General features: G+C 43.9%; 1 pseudogene; it reads right to left on the reverse strand.

Annotated features, from left to right (window-relative positions):
- Positions 1–1,978: 1,978 nt before the first annotated feature.
- On the reverse strand, positions 1,979–5,727 carry LOC115781357 (AP-3 complex subunit mu-1-like; annotated as a pseudogene).
- Between the last annotated feature and the right edge of the window lie 1,030 nt (positions 5,728–6,757).

The following is a 6,757-nucleotide window of genomic DNA, read 5'->3' on the forward strand; positions in this document are numbered from 1 at the left end:
ATACCATGTTTTTTGGCATAGCCCCGGAGCTCCATTTGATCTACATCTCTGACATTTTGCAGGCTCGTGTAACATCGTAAGACGTACAAAAAAGTCTCTCGGACCCGTACCCGAAAGCCTACAGGAAGTGGTCCGTCTTGAATTGAAGGTGTGAATTGTTGCCATTTCCAGGCCCGCTATTTGAATCAAGTCCTCCCAGGGCCGGGTGCGAGGGCCCGATCATCAGCGCTTGCGGTTTTCATTTGATTGACTATTGCCTTCCTATCCGCTTGAAGCAGTGTGGCCATTGTGTGACATTAGCAAGGGATTTTCATGGCATGAAATGCCATTGACTGGATATTTGTCCTTTTTCCAGGACATTCTCTGTAAAGCCCAGAGATGACTGTGTGGGAAAATCCCATCAGCAGTTTGTGAAATATAGAGAGCAGCAAGCATGGCACTTTAAAGTCACTTAAAACACCTGTCTTCCCTGCTCAGTTTGAACTCCAGCAGATGGTCTTGTTGAGCACGTCTACATGCCTAAATGCAGTGAATTAGTGGCATGTGATTGAGTGATTTGATATATAATGAAGCAGTTGAAGAGGTGTACCTAATAAAGTGTCCAGCGAATTTACAGCCAAAAGACAGAGCACACAGGTGAAGCGAGCGACATAGAAAGTCGTGGATGTCCACCGAAGAGGAAATGAATGATTGCAGGATCCTTTCCACGGTGGAGAAAAACCTTCAAAACTGTGTTGCTGTCCAAATATTTCAGGGCCCATGTTAAAAACCAAACTGTCTTTATGTATATATATATATATATATATATATATATATATATATATATATATATATATATATATATATATATATATATATATATATATATATATATATATATATATATAACAGAAAGAAATAAAATACTAGGAGGAGCCTCTAGAGAATCTACAGAGCTCATCTTGAAAGAGTAAATATGTGTGGCACAACAGCGCATTGAGTTGGCAATTCTGGTTGCAATATGTGCCTAACATGTCAGGCTTTAAAAAAAACAAAAAGAAGCTATGCAGAATAAATTTTGAAGTTTTTAATAAGACATAAAGTGAAATACAGATTCAACTTCATACAAGAGCTTGAAGTTGCATTTCCCACATGGACAATTGATTGTGCAAATGCTGTGCTGAGTAAAGAAGCTGCACTGGAGGTTATTTGAGGATCTTGTAGACTTCAGACAGAATAGTTCCCAATAGACTGTCTGAGTCACTGAGTCCTGCAGGTCAAATGATGATCAAAGTCATATCACCACACTTAAATATAGGATATATTTTGAAAGAAATGTCGTCTGTAATCCAAAACATGAAGTTTTGTGCTCTTGTTTGTGCTATGAGAAGCTTGTGAACGTCCTCTGAAAAGGCCACATTAGAGAGGGAGTGTGTGCAAAAATACCTGCAAGGCCTGAAGACTCTGCAGCTACTCAGAAAATAGATAAAGACTTTGATTTTTCCAAACTAAACATCTATATTTATAAAACTGGCTAACTTAAGAATTTCAAAGGCAGGCAAGCAACATGCAGGCAATGTCCTTTAGGTGCAGCGGTGTGATGTAAGGCAGTGAGCTGTAAATGCCCTTTTTCAAACCAAAATATTCCCATTAGGCAACACTCCGAAGGTGTTAGATACAAAAAATGAAATGAAATGAAAAAAAACAAAAGAAGGAATGATTCACACAAAGCAGCACATTCAGACTGGATAGAAACTAATAGCATTTGAATAAGGTCGGATCTATTATTAAGGCTTCCCTTTACAGGCCACGAAACCATCAGGTCATATAAATGTAATGGCAAACACACACACACACACACACACAAAAAGGCAGAATTGTTAATAACAATGAGGTGGTGGACATGTAAGGCTTATTGCAGAGCTGAGTCAGTGGTGCGGCAACCTCGCTGCTCTTTGGCCCGCTGGATTGCTGACCTTCGACCTGTAATAGTAGCTACTCAGGTCCTCGCTTGAAATCTGCCTGCTTTAGTCACATATTTGACGCCTTTTAAACGGCTCGTACTTCTCTGCGTGCGTGTCGAGACGGTTCACTTTAAGACCTGCACAGAGGTGGAGAGCAGTGGAACACAAATCAAGGAAGAGAAACGGCCTGAACAGACTCACACGCTACAGCTTTAAGCTTAAACGTAGCTGAGGTCATGCGCTGGAGATTACCTGATGTGGCCAACTGCTGGATCTTCAGGTCAATGTTGAGCGAGGGGTTCTCTTCGGGTTTAGGGACACCTGTCTGCATAGTCAGACTGCCTCGCAGGTTTAGGAAGCTTCTGGGGGTTAATGTCTCAAACCAGCACCTACCCAAACAAGCAGAGTAAATGATTTTTAGTTTTACTGTCTCCAACAGATCCAAAAGTGGACCAGGACAGGAGCCTTTGATGCTTGTGCTTGACTGGCACGTTCTTAAATTGTCATCTTAGATTGCTTATCAGTGCAACTGGATGCAGCTTTGTAGTAAAGTCAAAGACACTCTCTCACTTAGCACAGTCCTACAGTTTTACTGCTTGGGACAGACCTGGTGGTGGCTGATTACCTTTGTAGCAAAGCCATAGGTGTAGTTTCCCTGTGTGGCTGTGAGGTTGGCATTAAGCACAGCCTTAGGCATGTGGATAGAGACTTTCAAGTCCTCCACCATCTTCCCCATTGTCTGCTTGGGTCCAATGGTGATGTCCAAGCGACCGCAAGATCCTGTCTCCAAAAAATTGATGTTCTGCTTCACGTGCACTGGAATGGCTACGAGACTGAGGAAGGAAACAAACAGCACTGAGCACAGTGGTGGATGGCAATTACAGGCAGTAAAAAGTGTGGTTTTGTGGAGCTTTACTGCAGAATAAAAATAATTTGTCACTTGAAACCCATGAAAAAAAAAACCATGGCAAGATCTTATTATCAGCTGTGGTCATCCCAGTGGCTAAGAAGAATAACATCACCTGTCTTAATAATTACAGACTTGCTGCTCTCACTTCAGTTATTATGAAGGTGTTTGAATTTGTAAGAATCTGTCCCACATCACTGTAGACCCTCATCAGTTCACCCACAGGGCTAACAGAGGCTCGGCCAATGCAGTTCTTGAACACTGTCAAGTTAAGCGCACTTCTGTCGTGTTCTGTTCCTTGATTTTAGTTCAGCGTTTAATATAATTATTCCTGTCAGGCTGTACAGCACTCTTCTTACTATGTGTGTTAATGGATTACTTTCTCAGTGGATCTTTCTGTCCTGTAAGAAACAAGCTGTTAAAATTCACAATCATGTCACGTCACCCAGGGATCTTGACACCGGCGATCCACAAGGGTGCGTCCTGTCGCCACTATTGCTTACTTTCTGCATCCTGACTTGGCGCGGTAACGCAACTAATGGGGACAAACGCAGCTTGAAAAAGTAGAATTACCAGGAGCGTCATCAGCATCATCGCTGACTCCTCCCACCCTGCGCATCACCTCTTCAATTTTCTCCCATCAGGCAAAAGATGGAGTATGACTAGCAGAAGAACATCATGCTTCAGGGACACTTTGTACATTCAGTTTACCTACATCAGGTTTTGATCAGAAAATGTGAATGTATTTTGCACTGAAACTATATGAACAAATATGAACCCAAACCTGCACTATGGACTGTTCTCTTGTGCAAAGGCACTTTAAAGACACACAGCCCCTGTACTCTGAGACATTGCACTACTTTTATAGGCTTCATCGTGTACTTTTAGTATTTTGTATCGCATTGTGCTGTGTTGTTGGATGTGTCTTGTGGTATATGTGAGCACACCAAGACACACCATCAGCTGTGTTGTTGAAATAGCTACAAAAAACTTGAAGGTGCTGACAAACAGAAGGCAAGGATTAGTGTTGTGAATACTGCTATTTCAATCTGCTGAAGCTGAATTCATTTTTGCTACAAGTCAGCAAATGATGGCTGCACTTACTTTTGAGAGCTGACGCGGTAGGTCATGAGCGTGAACTTTCCATCCGCTGGGATCAATGACAGGACGCGCTCCGACTCCCGGCGCATAAACCGAACGCACGGGTGGAAACTCGCGTCATCGAGAAGACCAGGATTCTGCCATCAAAAACATCAAGCGTGAATTACCTTTACAGCGACACAAAGCAGACCACTAAAATCTATGCACAAATGATCCAACCATAAAGGACAAGGTCAGGTCAGGCATCCCACTGAGCTTCACACAGGCTTCAATTGCACCCTGGATCTCTGCCATCGCGGTCGTACCTGGAAAACAAGGATGACAAATCCCGACTATAAAAAGCTTCTAACTGCAACCAAACCACTGATCAAATAAGTGCTGCTCAAATAAGGGCATCTTTGTACCGCATTTGTCCACAATAGCATCTATTTCTTCTGTCCCATCAAAATACGCCTCATTATTGCCATATTTAACTCCAGTCCGCCTCCATGGGATGTTAGACAGCTGACCCTGTGGCAACGTGTCTCCAACATTACTGCCTCCTGGAAAACACACAAAAGCAAGGCAAAGCCATAAATGTACACATTAACACCACAGATTTTTAGAGGTTAGGAAAACAGCTCCAAAGTCAGGATGACCTCCGGTTACCTGTTAGTGTATTGACAACCGATGGCAGGATGTTGGGAGGCCTAATCATCTCCTTGAGGACGTTGGACTCTGTTGCAAGTGGAAATCCATTGTCCAGCATCTCCTCCGACAGCTCGTAAACTATCACCACCTTTTCACTGATCACACCTTCAGAGCATTCTCCAAAGTAGTCCTGTCAACGAAACTACCTGTTGTACTAAGTCTGTGCACAGACAAACCAGCCAATGTGGGCCAAACACAAACATATTAGAGACATTCTGACGAGCAGAGACTCCAACTCTGCTGCTCTTGGCATCAATTTTCTCTTTTCAGTATACCTTAACTCTTACTGTATGTATAAAGAACATTCACAACATATCAATATTGGATTTTTTTGGACTAGATATGCACTGGACCAAAACTTTCATTATCATTAGGTTTGCAAAGTGTTTCTTTCATTGTTTTTTTGAGCGGTGTAGATCCCTTTTTGAAGATAATTGTTCTCTAGAGAGTTTCCAGTGGCTTCATAGTGTAATGGTTAACATATTCCCAGGGGTTTGTGTCTCCTCTTGGTCTTTAACCAGGGAGGAGACACAAACCCCTGGGAGGGTGGTGCCAAGAAGGGCATCCGCTGTAAAAAGAAAGAAATAAATCTACCAAATCAAATACGCAGATCCATCCACTGTGGCGACCCCTTGTGAATAAGAGAGCAGTGGAAAGATTTTTTCGGATGCACTGATGGATTGGTCAAATGGGCATCAGCAGACAGCAGCGTACTGGCAAATAAGATGATGCTCCCTGATGCCATTTGTCATGTCACATGAATTTAGCACTGACTAAAGCAGTTAGCCTGGCTGAAAGATTTCTTTCTTTCTGTCAAAAGGGACAAAAGGGACAATAAAGAACAACATAAACAAAATGGGCAACAAAACAATGAGTATCAGTCCAACTAATATTTTAAACAATGACTATTGGTGCATTGTTGATACTTTCTCCACTGCTTACCTACACACTCCTGGTATATTGTTCTAATCTAATCTTATGACTGTTGCTCTTTTCTCTTTCCCTGAGTTTATGGGTAAGGCGGAGTGTCACTCCAAGCTCGGTACATTTTTAACAGGGCGCTTAGGTTGCCTTGGAGCAGGCCATGTCTTAAAAGCCTCAGGCCATGAAACAAACGTTCCCGTGTGGAGTAACAACTACAGTTTGACTGCAAGACTGCTTCAAGATGTGCGCTGATACACATGTGTGACTTTTTCAGGTAACTATGAGGTAAAGCCCACATACCTGGCAGCTAATCAGCAGACAAGGTGCAATCAAAAAGTTAAGAGTGCACCTATAAAACCCCAACATTCAATGCACTTTCAATGTGAGCTTCTTGTGCAGCGCTACGCTGCTCTCCAAACTCCCGGTACAAATGGACTGCTTCCTCAAAGTTCCGTTCTGGCCACACACGTCAGCGCATTTACACTGATTTTAGCATCACTTCATTGGCTCCCAGTTCATTTTCGGCTTGATTTTAAAATTCTTTTATTTCTTTTTAATGTCCTCAACACACTCTATCTGTCTGACCTGCTCCACCCATACGCCCCCTCACGCTTACTCGGGTCAGCTGATTTATCTTCTATGTGTGTGTGTGGTTTTTTTTTTAAATATGCATTTTAAGCTTGTTACAGCCAACAGCTGTACACAAGTCAACTTGAGTTCACTTCCTCTCACTGCATTTGCCAAGACAATCAGCTATGGGCAGGGCTGTATTACCGACCGGGCGAGTGGGGCTTGCGCCCCGGGGCCCATGGATCCAGGGGGCCCAGGGGGGGGCCCAACAACAATCCAGATACCGATGTCGATGCTGATTGCGATAGAGCCCTCTATTCTAGGATCTTCTTTAGTTGTACTTCTTTAGTCTATAAGGGTTAACTGAAATGGGCTGGGGGGAGTGACAGCAGTCAGAGGGCCCTCGGCCACAGGACATAGGAACCAGAGGGCCCCTGGGCCATGTCGTACAGCAACCAGAGGGCCCCTAGGCCACGGAGGACGGCAATCAGAGGGCCCCTGGGCCACGGGGGATGGCAAAGGGCCCCTGAACCACGGGATATGGCAACCAGAGGGCCCCTGGGCCACGGGGGACGGCAATCAGAGGGCCCCTGGGCCACGGGGGACGGCTATCAAAGGGCCC

The sequence above is a fragment of the Archocentrus centrarchus genome, chromosome 6 (assembly GCF_007364275.1).
Source record: "Archocentrus centrarchus isolate MPI-CPG fArcCen1 chromosome 6, fArcCen1, whole genome shotgun sequence".
In the NCBI taxonomy this organism is placed as follows: domain Eukaryota; kingdom Metazoa; phylum Chordata; class Actinopteri; order Cichliformes; family Cichlidae; genus Archocentrus; species Archocentrus centrarchus.